The sequence below is a fragment of the Camelus ferus genome, unplaced genomic scaffold (genome assembly GCF_009834535.1).
Source record: "Camelus ferus isolate YT-003-E unplaced genomic scaffold, BCGSAC_Cfer_1.0 contig377, whole genome shotgun sequence".
Classification (NCBI taxonomy): Eukaryota; Metazoa; Chordata; class Mammalia; order Artiodactyla; family Camelidae; genus Camelus; species Camelus ferus.
This window is the reverse complement of record NW_022589048.1, coordinates 805,466-819,499: the sequence shown is the minus strand read 5'-3', so window position 1 is coordinate 819,499 and position 14,034 is coordinate 805,466.

The window sequence follows — 14,034 nt, the reverse complement described above, 5'->3', positions numbered from 1 at the left end:
CAGAGTGCTGTATATTTCACAAGAATCATGGTAAGCGAACAAAATGCACCATAAAAAATATAATTGTCCTGTAAGTACACACCAGCAAACACTTGCATTATTTTTTGACAACTATCTAACATTTCATTGACCCAGAAAATGGTCACCCCCTAATTTGGCTTCTTTTGATTTCATGTGCCTTATCTGAGGAATGGGAAAAATGACTCCAGACACAGAAGTCCACTGAAAGCAAGAGCAGCTGCAATTGTCTTCATCACCCAGCACTTATCATTAACATCGTCATCATCATGATCACATTTTGTGAAAGCTTACTGCGTGTCACGCAGATCGTTAAATCCTTTCCAGCAAATGATGCCCTTTGGTTTTCCATTAAAAAAAAAAAAAAAAAAAAAGCATGGAAATTCCACCCTGCCAACCCAGTGGTTGAATTTGTACAATGTCATGGAGTGTGGTTACTTTCTTCTGTCCCCAGAGAGAGACTTAAAAGTACACATTAACCCAAAGTCACTGCACCGCAGTGTAATCATTGTCTGGAGTCATTCAAACTATTCCCAAGCCAAATTCCTAGTCTAAACTGAGTGACCCAAGAAATACCTGGGGCAATTGCAGAGAGCAGGCTAATAGGTGAGTGGCAGCAAATCTCTGCTGCCTCAGTGTGAGGGCAGCGGTGATGAGGTGAAGGACCAAGGCCTCTGCGAGTTACTAACAGCAGGACTGGCTGATGTGCTTGCCATGTGGGTTCATCTAGACCTGGTCCAGTCAGTCGAGGGGAACGGGCCACAGAAGAGCTTCTTCCCCTCCCTGCTCCATCCACAACCCCAACCCCTCAACTGGTGACTAAATAACACTATCAAAGTCATGTCAGGCTGAGGATAGAGCTGTTTTCCCATTTGTTTAACTTCTTTCCCTCCCCATGACCAAGTCTTTAGGGACATTTAATTTAGGTAGTTTTCCTTAATGGTTAATGGCTTGTTTTCTTAAAATAACCACCAGGCACTCTACTCTGCAAAGGGCCTATGTACCATCTCGTGCTATAGGTAGTGTTTGTCTGTTCATCCCTGCAAGAGACTAACCACGGCCTCATGAGGAGCCCAGACTCTCTTACCTACACTTACCACATACGAGGGAGCTCTCCTCTCTTTTGGAGGAGTCTGTCATTCACCCTCTTTTCCCAGATCTTAGCACAAAGTCCATCCTGTCTTGAAACACAGGTGACTGTATATAATACAAGCTCATCTACAACCTTTTTAAAACATTCTCTGTGTTGCCAGATTTTATGAAAAAACTGTACAATTAGGTACAGAGGCATTAGATGGCATCACACAGTTTTCTAAGGAGACTTATTGGTTTTTCTTCCTACTGCATAAATAAAGGCACGTCAGGTGTCAGTGTTCTGGGGAGGACCCAAAGCCTAACTTCTCAGCTGATTTTATAGATGGGCAAAGCCACACCCCATCTGTTTCACTTTGTTTTTCCTATTCTCTTTATGGAACTTTATGAGGCTAACCATCAAGTAATTTTTTATATATATATACATTGTATATATATATATATTCAAGGCTGAAGACAGTCCAGAGGCAAAATTCTGTTTTTCTTGGGAGACCCCGTTTTGCTTTCTCTTAAGAACTTCAACTGATTGGGTGAGACCCATTATAGAAGAGTAATCTGCTTTAGTCAAAATTGATTCCTTTACAGGTTGATCTCATCTAGAAAATATCTTCACAGAAATATCCACTCTAGTGTTTGATCAAATATCTGGATGTCATGGCCTTGCAAGGTTGATGTATAAAATTAACCCTCATGCTAAATATTAAAATAGTATGAGGATTTCTGGAAAAAAAAATTTGGATCAGTTCAATTTGGTGAATAAATGGTTATGGAAAAACTTGATTAAAAACCCAGAGGTAAAGATGTCACTTGCCCACTTGCACGAACTGAAGGTTTGCCAAAATATACTCATTTTTTCTACAACTCTCTGTGTAATTTAAATTTGTGAAATTAGGAAAGGTGGGAATTTGCATGCTTTAGCAAAGAATTCAAACTCTTCCCTCCACTCTTCTAATTGCTGTCTTTTTTTTTTTTGCATGCATGCACGCATGCATGCACTCTAAGAAATCCTAAAGTAATGATCCACCAGAAAACTGTTAACTTCTGTGCCTCTCTAGTTTTGCAAACATTCTTGACCCCGCAATTGAAATTCCAACAAGAAATCAAGATTCTGGCCAAATGTCACTTCCAGGAAGTCTTCCCTTTCTTGCCTTTGGAGTAAGTAGCTCCCTGCCTCCATCTATGTTTCCACAATATACGGTATATAACTTTGTCAATACCATCTGATTTTTTTCAAATTATTTACATGTAAATCTGTCTTCCTCAGTAATTTGTGAGCTCTCGTATATGAGGACAAAGCACTTGTTCCTTAAAAGTTTAAGTGTGGCCCCCAAATCGGTAGCATCAACATCACCTGGGGGTTGTCAGGAATAGAATCTTGGGCCCATCTCTCACTTTCTGAGAAACTGTGTGTGTTTTAACAAGATTTCAGCATGGCTTCGTGATATTAAAATGTTAAGTACAGTTCCAGGGGTTGGTTTTAACAAATATGACTAAGCCAAGATTTCTGCATGAAAAGAACCCATGTTCTAGTAAGGAGATCTTTCTAAGTTTCCTGAGCAGGCCATGTTCTCTCTCACATTGAAAGTTTGTAAGAGCTGTTCCATTTTCCCTGGGTATTCAGTTCCCTTCTTGGTCTCCTCTTGTTTTCTAGGTCACTTTAGATCAATTCTATTTTGTTCAAAATAAAATATTGCTAACAAAAAATTGGCACTTGCCATCTGCCTCTACAAGGATTGGATCATGTTGGCACTCGCCATTTAACTCTGCTTGGATTAAATCAGGGGCCACTACAGCCACTGATCTCCAACACACCCTGAAAGGAGTTCAGGACAGAAATAAGGAATAAGGTGCTCTGTGCTCTGGGAAAACTGGTAGAACAGGTATTCAGATAGTTAGATATTTTCAGGAGAAGATTTTATGACCCCAATTCTTGTGCCTCTTCATATCTAGAAAAGCACTAAAATCATTAATGGTGACATCTGCTCCTCGTGACCAGCAGCAGCCTCTGCCTACGTGTGTGCTTGACCGCACGTCCCCCCTTCACTGCAATCATATATAATCCTACTGAGTTTTCCCCCTGCTTCTTTGGAACAGCTTCTCAGAGCTTTCTGGGATGCTGTCTCCTGGGCTTTAGTCCTCATTTTGCCCTAAAGAAGACTTAACCCACAACTCTCATGTTGTGTGATTTTATTTCAGTCAACAATATATACTAAAGCCATCAATACGATTATTAGGAGATCCAATACATTTCTCGGGCACCCCACCACCCCTGTGGAACTGGGAATCTTAAAATTCAAAGGTCTTGTTTCTGTTGTTTTCTTTTGTTTTCCAGTGTCTGTGGCTAGTGCCTGATCCCAGGCTGGATCGGTCTAGCCTGTTCCTATTGATTGGAAAATCATCAATTCTTGAAACACAAGACTGGTTGAGATGTCCGTCTTCCCTACCTCCATGACACTACAATGACGGCACATTGCCCGGCTGCTTCTGTTTGTTTTCTAGTTAACCCACGGCCATCCTGAAGGTAGCAATCAATCGTTGTCTGCTGTACAGTGTTACCTCCAGTGTCTCATCCATGCCCTGGTGCCTGGTGGGTCCTCAAAATATCTTCGTTGATTTTGTGGGGAGGAAACATTTTTTCTTCTGTCCTACTAGGTTCGTTGGGTCCTCTAACAATACTGGCATCGGACAAATTAACAGGAGACAAACAAATTGAATTTGCACATACAGGATCCCACAGACATGAGAGTCAAAGGCAGTTAGGCACTGAGGTTTATATGCCATCCTGCTCTGAGGCACGGGGGGGGGGGGGAGTCTGAGGCTTCAAAAGAGAGGAAGACAGTTAACAGGAAAGTGAGAAGAGCAGGTGTTTGATAATCCGATACTTGCCCTGCCCTGCAGGTAAGTCTCTCAGATTAAAAAAAAAAAAAAATTATCCTTGGTAATAGTTCTTTTTCTGGTCCAGACCACCTATCTATACTTTTTTTAGGCAGTTAAGAGAGAGGTAGGTGTTTTCCTGAGTCTCCTGGGTCCTAATTGCCTTCAATTCAAAATAATTCACATGCCCAAGTGGCACATTTTGGGGTGGCAAATTCTACTGCCCATCAATTCTGTGAATGAGTGACAAATGCAGTTAGATAAATAACAGCCACACATTTTAGGAAGGGACGGATTCAAAAGACAGAAATTACCCCAGAAATTTATACAAAGCTGAATTATCAAAACAGGAGTTCTGTGATGTGTATGTGTGTGTGTTTTTTCTTTTTTTTTCCTTCTCAATTCTAACAAACATAAGGGAGAGTTTTAGTAATATTTTTGATCAGAGGGATAGCAAGTTTAAATTTGACCTTTTGAAATTAAATTCCTCTCTCACCTTCCCACCCCCCACATTGCAATGATCAGGAAGTAGGTATTGAGTAGAAGTGAGGGCTATTAGAAAACTAATTGTTTGCTAATGAAATCAGTGGAATGCCACCAGGTTCCTATTCAGGTCTTTCAGGGACTCAAGTGGTCAACTAAAATCAAGAATTTAAATCCTTAATCTTAATCTCATAAGCAAATTTCTTCCCCCATCTCTATTGAAAGAAATTCTCAGCCAAGGTTAAGGAAGTGCCTACTTGAATTTGACCAAGTATTTCCATTTTAAGTTTAATAAACATTGGCAGAGTTTGAGGTTTCTCTCAGGGACTTGCAGGGGGCTTAGTTTTAATACCATTTCTCTTAATGTGTTAGCTCTTATCTTTACATAAATAGTTTAGCAGCAGGCTGTATATTAAATTCCGAGTACGCTGTCTTCTTAGTATTTCTGAAAATAAATAAAAGCATACAAAAGAAACATTTATGAAAAAAATGACACACATTCCTCTCTGTTCAGCTGAAAAAACAGAGGTTTATTAAAGAAAACAAGGGATGCTTTCTAGTGGTAAAAGATAACGGCCCAAATAAACATGAATAAGATCAGCTCCTTGGAAAAAAAAAAATCTCTGGATCTTGTTATAGTCAGTTTCAGGGGCTTATGGTGACGACTTTAATGATGGATTTATTAGGGCTCAGGTCATACTTGTACCCTGCCTTTAAAAGTAAGCACCTGGGCACAGAACTTTGCTGAGAGGACATTCACATGACAACTGGCATCTGGGAATGACTGAAGAATGACTGCAAATCTGCAGGCTTGTAGAGCGTGACCAATTTTAGTAAAGCACTTGAGTCAGCTCTGCTCAGTGTCTATCTCCAGGCACCACGGAGATGCCCGTCACCACACCCCTTAGTGCGCAGACAAAGATATTAGAAAAGCTGCCAAATTGTCTTGACCTAATTAACCGGAATTCAAACTAGGGCAGTGTTTTATGTACTCTAAATTATTGTGCCCTTGGGTCTGGCTATTTTCAGCCCATAGTGATGACTTCTTATTTTGCACACATGTAGCACTCTTATGTTTGCAAAAGCATTGAAACATAGTTGAATTAACCTTTCCTGTTAGAGTTTAATCATTTGTAATATTCCCATATTAAAGATGAACAAAACAAGGCATGGATACTTAAACTGTCTGGGATGGTTAATTTAGTCCTGACTGACACATTGTCTAAGCCTAGTTGCGCTCAATTATGAGAAAGACATAGACGGAGGAATCTAACACGGTAGCAGTAGAGGATCCTGAACTTTCTCGTGACTGGCACTACCTGGTAGATTTCTTCCTCTGTGGCAGTGACTCGCCTGCTGATGATTCTCACAGAGACAGAAGACTCCTCCTCCTGGGTAGCATATTAGAATTTGTGTGTATTTGCCTGGGTGTGAGTGGGTTTAATTTGCAAAAGTATCACACAGATGATCTGATCAGAAATTAGATAATTCTGATTTCCTCACTCCTTGTCCCTCATAAGAATCACTGACCTGAAAGAATAGCATTCATAAATTCTGGAAAAGCCTGAAATTACATCTTCTAATTATTTAGTTTAAAAAATTATTAAACTTTGCTTAATGTGAATAAACCACCTTTTTCTTCAGTGTTGAATATCATTGATTTATGTTTGCAGTTGAATAAAGCAATAATCATTTTTTTTCCTAGCACCTATTGTATGAGAATCAAAAGTTCAATTTTTTACTCAGTAGACCAGGCCAGTAATTCACAAGACTGTATCAACTGGTAACTTTTTAAGGCTGTCCGTACCTCTCTCTCTCAAACAAAACTCTCTGGATGTCTTAAGTCACAGATGTTCTCCTGTTGCCAAAAAATATACATGAATTGTACTCTATATAGATTTAACTGTTTTTAGGGGCATAATTGTACTATAACAGGCAATTAAAAGTGTCTGAAACAGATCTTCTCCTTTATATGGCAATTATGATCCTCGCCAGCAACTAGATCTAAACTCATTCTTATGCTGTCTTCCCCAGCGGATAAAATAAACCCAACGGTTCTGTTCATTTCTTTGTCTGGTGACAGATACATTGCAACAAATCGTGTTTATAGTTACACAGTGCTCATTATATTCTAGGCGCTGCTCTTTGTTTAATCCTCACAAAAGTCTATGAACATGGTACTACAATTGTCACCACTTAACAGATGAGAAAGCTAAGTAGTTTGACAATTATCACACAAATTAATGAGAGGTAGATAAAGAATTTGAACCCAGGCCAGAAGATTTCAGTGGTCTTGCTCTTAACCACTATGCAATGCTCTCTATTTGGAAGAAAATCATTTGTGATTCAGTCTCCTCCCTGTCTCCCCCTTGCCGTGCCCCACACTGGAATTGAGATATTCTTTTCTGGTAAAATTAATAAATCTGTCTCAAATCTGCCATTCGGGTATCTTAGTCCCACAGAACTACATTAATATGTATTTTCCGTAAGATTTTATAATTTGATTCTGATAACTTCTGAAACTTGTTAATTCTCAAGGTCACACTGTATTTTAATTCTGTCCTTCAAGGTGCTAAATAACCCTTCCCAGACTGATGTTATTAACTAAGTAAATGAGCATGTTTTGAGATGATTGATGGAATTATTAAATAGCACTCATCCTAGGACTAACCCCATTAGTCATGTTTCCCAACTTTGAAATTGAACTATTTGAGCTACAACAGTGCAACAAATTATATACCAATTTAGTGGTAACAGGGTAAGTATCTCAGCAAACTTTTTCTGGAAGTAAAAAGGATATTAAGAGAAACACATTTCAAAATTCAAAAATGGTTCAACTCTTTCTAAATTATTGATGATGTTGCCAGGTTAAGCAAAAAGTTCCTAAAAATTCAGATAATTATTCATTACATGTTTAATTAAGGTAGTTAATATTTTCTAATTCTTTATAATTTTTCACCTTAGTCTAGGAGAAAGATTCATCTACTAGTATTTGCTTTCTAATGAAAGCGTTCCCATAATTTTATAGAACCTAGTGGTGATAGAGGCTTACAAACTCAGAAACAAAACAAGGCACAAGTTCCTCAAATGTCTGTTCTTTTCTCTTTTTTTCAATAAAACAAAATTTGTATCTGGAATCAGACATGATTTTTCCCTGAAATTTCTTTTGCAGAACTTAAAAATAGCAATACAATATATTTTAAGTTTGTAAAATATACTTTTGAAAAATCCACAAACATATCTGGTCAGGAGTGAAATATTCTTTTCATAAAATGCTTTCATTTTGTATAGTAGTGTCAAATTTTCACAATAAAATAGTGTCAGTATAATGCAATCTCTTGTTTAACCAACCATATTTTTCTTATCTATGAAAGTATCTGCAATGTTCAATTTTCTGGGGAAGTTTTATAACCTCTAGACTTTGTTGCTCTTGGTATATTGTTTTTATTTATTTGGTTTTTGTTTGGTTTGATTTGCTACTTTTTCCTGTTATAATTAAGATTTGTTGCTACAATATTCTCCCAAAATTCATCGGGTCCTATTATACTTGACAATTGTGTAGCAAATTAAATAAATAAAAAGGCTGCTTTACTCTCTACATTTTCTTGCAACTTTTTACTGTGATCCTCTGATCTGCGGTTGTCTGAAATAAAGGTTTTCTACATCAGCGTGTAGTATCCCTTCCCCTATATCAAATACTTCGGATCTGAATTTCACCTTGTTTCCTTCTATTGCAATTATATTAACTTGCAACGCATTCTGGGGCCACTGTTTTTTGTTTTCTAGACGGTAAAGAACAATGGTCGAATTGGGGGCTCTCCACCACACCCAATTTAGAACTTAATTAACCACAGAAGTTATAAGTGAAGGCAGTCCCCCATAAGCTGACAACGAAAATCGTGGCTGCCCTCAACCTGATAAGAAAGAAACTGAGAGTCTTAAATTGAGATCACTACCAGCATAGCCGTGGGTTTCGGCAGTGACAAACTGTAGTTACAGATTCCAACAGCCCCTGATGAAAAGCTGTTCTCATTCCCTAATGCTTTATGGGAGAGCTGCAGCTGCTTGGAATATTTTTCAAGCAGAAAGCCATCATCATGACAACACCAGAGTAAAAGAGGGCAAAAAAAAAATTCTTTCTGGTAGGGAAATAAAGACATCTTAAGCTTGACTTCAAAAGCTCTCTACAGCAAACAGTAGCTGTGGAAATACCGTTTCATCTTTGCCTCTGGGATATTATTAAGCTTTTCTAGTAGCTCTAACTGCAGGAGAAGGGATTACAGAAGTTGCTGCTGTGTGGCTGCCTGCCATACAAATATCTGGAAAAGCTGGGATCATGGATTTGTATTTCGGCCAGTGATTAGCCAACCCCAAGAAACTGACCCGCTAATGAATACCGCAACACACCTCTTTTCACACCACACAAATAAAAACATGCAAGACTCCTCTATTTCTTGCTGAAATGTCAAGGACTTCTCTTTGGTGAAAGTTTGCAAAAACACAACAGGGGCCAGTTCTAGCTAAAACCTACTAGTAGCATGCGTGGTCCAGCAATGCCATTAACGCTGCATTGTTTACGGTTATGTCAGCATTTCCATGATAAATCCCTTTCAAAGTTTGTATCTCAATTGTTTTAAACTCCACTAGTAGCTGCAATGACCCATGCAGTCCTGGTGCAGAAACCGTATCATATCATTTTAGCACGGAGGGCAGGAACTCAGTAAAAATTAGTAATCAAAGGCCCTTTATTATTACTGTTTGATTAAAAATACATTTCAAATACTGTTTGAATTCAGCTGTTCAATATGGTTTTTTTAAATCATTTTTTCAGTGGACTGTATCTAATGTCCATTTGATGTAGATGGATTACTTGTTTTTTGGAAAAAAGGAAGATAGCAAACCAATTTTATTTTTTTAAATGAACGGATTATATGTAGAGTGTATTTAAACACACCACTAGATTTTCAACTGAGAGTGAGTGAAATTTGGTTTCTCTGTGTACATAACAGCCATGATGTAGCTAAGTCTCCTAACAAAATAAAATTAATGACGGCTACTAAATAATTACTAAATGTCCTTAGAGTTGGCATTTTGTTCTCACAGATTAGGGGAAAGTGAATCTAACATGCAAAGTGAATACATATATATTATATGAGTTGTGAAAAATGCAATACACTTAGCACTTGAAGGTTATCTTCTCAGGACAAAGAAATATTGGAACACACACTGAAGGACCTAAAACATAATCAAGATTGAGCCACAAGATGTTTTGAAACATAGAATGAAATTTATTTTTAATGAATGTTAATATTAACTTGATTTGATTTTTGTCAAAAACTGGCACATTTGCAACCCTTCTAGAGATTAAAACATATTGCTGTTTTTAAAAGGTTCTAATAATCAGATCTCTACAGCAGAGGTTTATAGTCTTAATTTTCCTAAGCAGTTGAAATTTCAAGGAAGCCTTCTATGATTATTCTCCGATCCCCTGCCTCGTCTAGATTATCAGAGAGACACATTAGTGCAGCCTCATCATTATTATTTCCCTCAATTTCATTTTTATCTATTTCATTATTTCTATTGCAATGTATTTTACAACATCTATAATCACTTTCCAATAATAGAGATTTATAATAAAGGATGACTGTGCAGTAAATCCACCTCTCCCAACTTTGCACTGGAAATGCAGGCTTTTAAGTAAAGACATTGTAAGTCTTTAGTTTATTATTTTATTTTCTTGTTTGTGACTGTCTCTTTTTAAAACATTGAGGTCTGATCTTGCATATTAGTATATTGTAATAGGCAGTCAATAAAAAAGCAACAGATAAAAATGTATTTAATCCACAAATCTGAAGAAAAAAGTGCATCTGTGTACATATCTATTTATCTATTTATCTATTTTTCTATCAAAAGAATGTGATGGTTGTAAAATATGAATCAACGTTATTGTAACACTTTTACATTATCATAATACTTCAGGTGGTTTATAAAGCTTTCAAAATATAAAGTTTATTCCAAAATATAAAGTTTATTTCAAACCATCAGCTGCTCTGGGAACATTTGTTTGATAATGGCTATTAAATGCTACTTAAGTGAATTAAATACTATCATAAAATATACCCATGTACGTTAACTTAGATTCAAAATAGTTTAAAGTTCTGGGGTTCCTTTGGAAAAGTAACTATTTGCATTCCATCTCTTGACATGAAGCTTTAAATATCAAAGTGCTTTGATGAATAATGAATACAAATATAAATGAATAAACAATCTGATGCCAGGAGAGAGGCAGATAAATATTCAAGGGAGGTGACTTTGTGTTTTGTTTCTTTATTTTATAATGTATTTTGCATTTGGCCTAGTCAACACATAGATGAAAACGGAAAAATAAAATAAAATATTTACTATACAGAGAACCCACTCTTAGAGCTCTTGTATTTCCTGATGAGTCTAAGGTGCATAAATCCAGTATCCTGTGAAGCAGGATGCTTGTCTGCCTTGGCGTTTTATTGGTCATCATATAGGGGGGTGACTTATGAATTGAGGGGGTTTCCAGAGTGATTTAAAAAGTCAGTCCTTGTGGCAGAAGAAAAACTGTAAATGATTCCCCCGAGGCTATTGCTGCTCGGTCAAATTTATTGCTCACTTTAGGGCCCCGGGAGGAGAAGCTCTCAAAACTGCCTCTGCTTCACGGCTCTGGAACCAAGGGCCCACAGCCCGATTCCAGGAAGTCAAGTCCGAGGATCGTGGTGATGAGTAGTCCATGGCTCTGAACTAGAAAACTTCAGAGAAAGGTGCTTCTTTTATATGATATGCTAGGAAAGTATACATATAAAATCAAGAACATATATTGAGGAACATATACATTATATATGTATTATAGAAAATGTATATATTCAGGAATATATATATATTCAGTGCCTCCACCACTGGTTCCCTGTTTGGCTGGGAATGTCATGAGTCGGGCTGATGAAATGTAAAAGGCAGAGAGCTAAAGTTGCCCTCCTGTTGTGATCAGATAGTCTTAGGATTCCAGCAGAGGTAATCTTTAAAGGAAGCGTGGCAGAGCTCTGGAAGTCTTTGTGATCACTACCCACCAGTAGCCCACAGGCTCATTGGAGGGGCCAGTTGGAGCTAGCCTGTGGTCAATTTTTATCGTACTATTCTTAGATACTCTAAAATTGCAGACCTTAATCTCTGAGGTAGGACTTTAACTCCTACCATGCAGAGGTGCCAAAAAATAAGGTACCGATGATTTCATCTTAAAATAAGCTAGTAACATTCTATGCATCCATGTCTTCTATAAAGTTCCAAACTCAAAAAGAATGTGTATGTTAAGATTATTTGTAATTTACAAAGGGTTTACAAATACCACATTATTAAATTCTCGGAACAAACTTTACAGTTGATAAGGAAACTGTAAGTAGTCTTTCTTCTTTTTCCTTTTTCTTTTTTTAAACAGAAAACAAGAGTTTGCAAGGAAACAAGTGATTTTCTCTGGTGAATAAACAAGAAATAAACAATTTCCAGGCCCTGGTCTCAGTTATAGCAGATATCAGGATTCATAGTGTAGTAAAATCTCTGCTAAGTCTGTACAGTTGTTCACACAAACTTCTTGACACAGTGGTCACAGTGTACACCAACTCAGAGCAGTTCACACAAAGAGGAGACAGAGTATCATCTTGCTCTCATGGACCAAAGAAAACCAAAGATCAGAACACAAAAGGTCTGACTCTGGCTTCAAATGTTTCAGGCCATCAGATTTAATGAGAAGCATGTCCTAACTGTAAGGGAATGCAGTATCAAATGTGTTGTGATACACAGTATTTGTATGCATGTTACTGTTATACCCATTCAAGAAATAAAAGTAAGTCAATGTGGAATTAAAAAACAAACAGACAAACCTGACTACAAAGAGAGACAAGCGAACCCTGCTGTGTTACACATGAGTAATACAACCACACTGAAGGGAGAAAAAGCAAAGCCATCAAACAAGCAAAAAAACAAGTAGACAAAACAAGTTAATTGAAGGAACATTTAAGCATAAGTATGTGAGCTGTGTTACACTCTCAATGTAAGGGCAATATAGAACTGCAAACACTCTGTAAACTCTTTCTTGTAGGTTATGTTTTCACAGTGGTGTGTGTGCAGCAATTCCGAAGATCTTCTATGTATTTTGTCAGATTGAGTCAACGAGTAAGTACGTTGATGTTTGGAAGCAGTATTCTCATTAGGGAAGAGGAGGCTTACAAATAGGGACTGGGGAAAGGCAAGCAAGAGCCCAGAGGGTGGATTGAAGTTGGAGGTATCGGTATGTACCCAGTATGCATATATACACACATGTGTACACATGCATTCAGATATTTTAATTCTGCGAGCTGGTTGGGACTAGTGGCAATGATATCCCGATAGAGGCATATCTCATTTTATTGTGCTTCACTTTATTGCATTTTGCAGATTTTTTTTTAATATATTTAGTGTTTATGGCAAAACTGTCTCTAGCAAGTCTGTCACTGCCATTTTTCCAATGGCATTTGCTTACTTCAAGTCTCTGTCACATTGTGGTAATTTTTGCAATATTTCAAACTTTTTCATTATTTTATTGTATTTTTATGGTGATCTGTGATCAGTGATCCTTGATATTATTATTGTCATTGTTTTGAGACACCAGAACCACGTCCCTGTAACACAGCAAACTTAATCAATAGATGTGTGCATTCTGACTGTCCCACAGACTGGCCATACCCTCATCTCTCTCCTTCTCCTCAGGTCTCCCTATTCCATGAGACACAACAATATTGAAATTATTGTTAGGCCAATTAATAATCTCACAATGTCCTGCTAAATGTTCAAGTGAATGGAAGAACCCCATGTGTCTCACTTTGAATCAAAAGCTAGAGGGGATGAAGCTTAGTGAGGGAGCCATGTTGAAAGCTGAGACAGACCAAAAGCTAGGCCTTTGGTTCCAGTTAGACAAGTTGAAAATGCAAAGGAAAAGTTCTCAAAGGAAATTAAAAGTGCTACTCCAGTGAACACACAAGATAAGAAAACCAAATAGACTTATTGCGGATATAGAGAAAGTTTTAATGGTCTGAAGAGAAGATCAGACCAGCCACAGCATCCCCTTAAGCCAAAGACTAATCCAGAGCAAGGCCCTAACTCTCTTCAGTTCTGTGCAGGCTGAGAGAGGTGAGGAAGCTGCAGAAGGAAAGCGTGAAGCTCACAGAGGTTGATTCATGAGGTTTAAGGAAGGAAGCCGTCTCCATACATCAAACTACAAGATGAAGCAGCCAGTGCTGATGTAGAAGCTGCAGCAAGTTTCCAGAAAATTCTAACTAAGATAAATCATGAAGGTGGCTACACTAAACAATAGACTTTCAATGTAGGAGAAATAACCTTCTAGGACTTTCATAGCTGGAGAGAAGTCAGTGCCTGGCTTCAAAGTTTCAAAGGACACACTGACTTTCTTGTTAGGGGCTAATGCAGCTAGTGACCTTAGGTTGAAGCCAGTGTTTATTTACAATTTCCAAAATCCTAGGGCCCTTAAGACTTATGCTAAATCTACTCTGC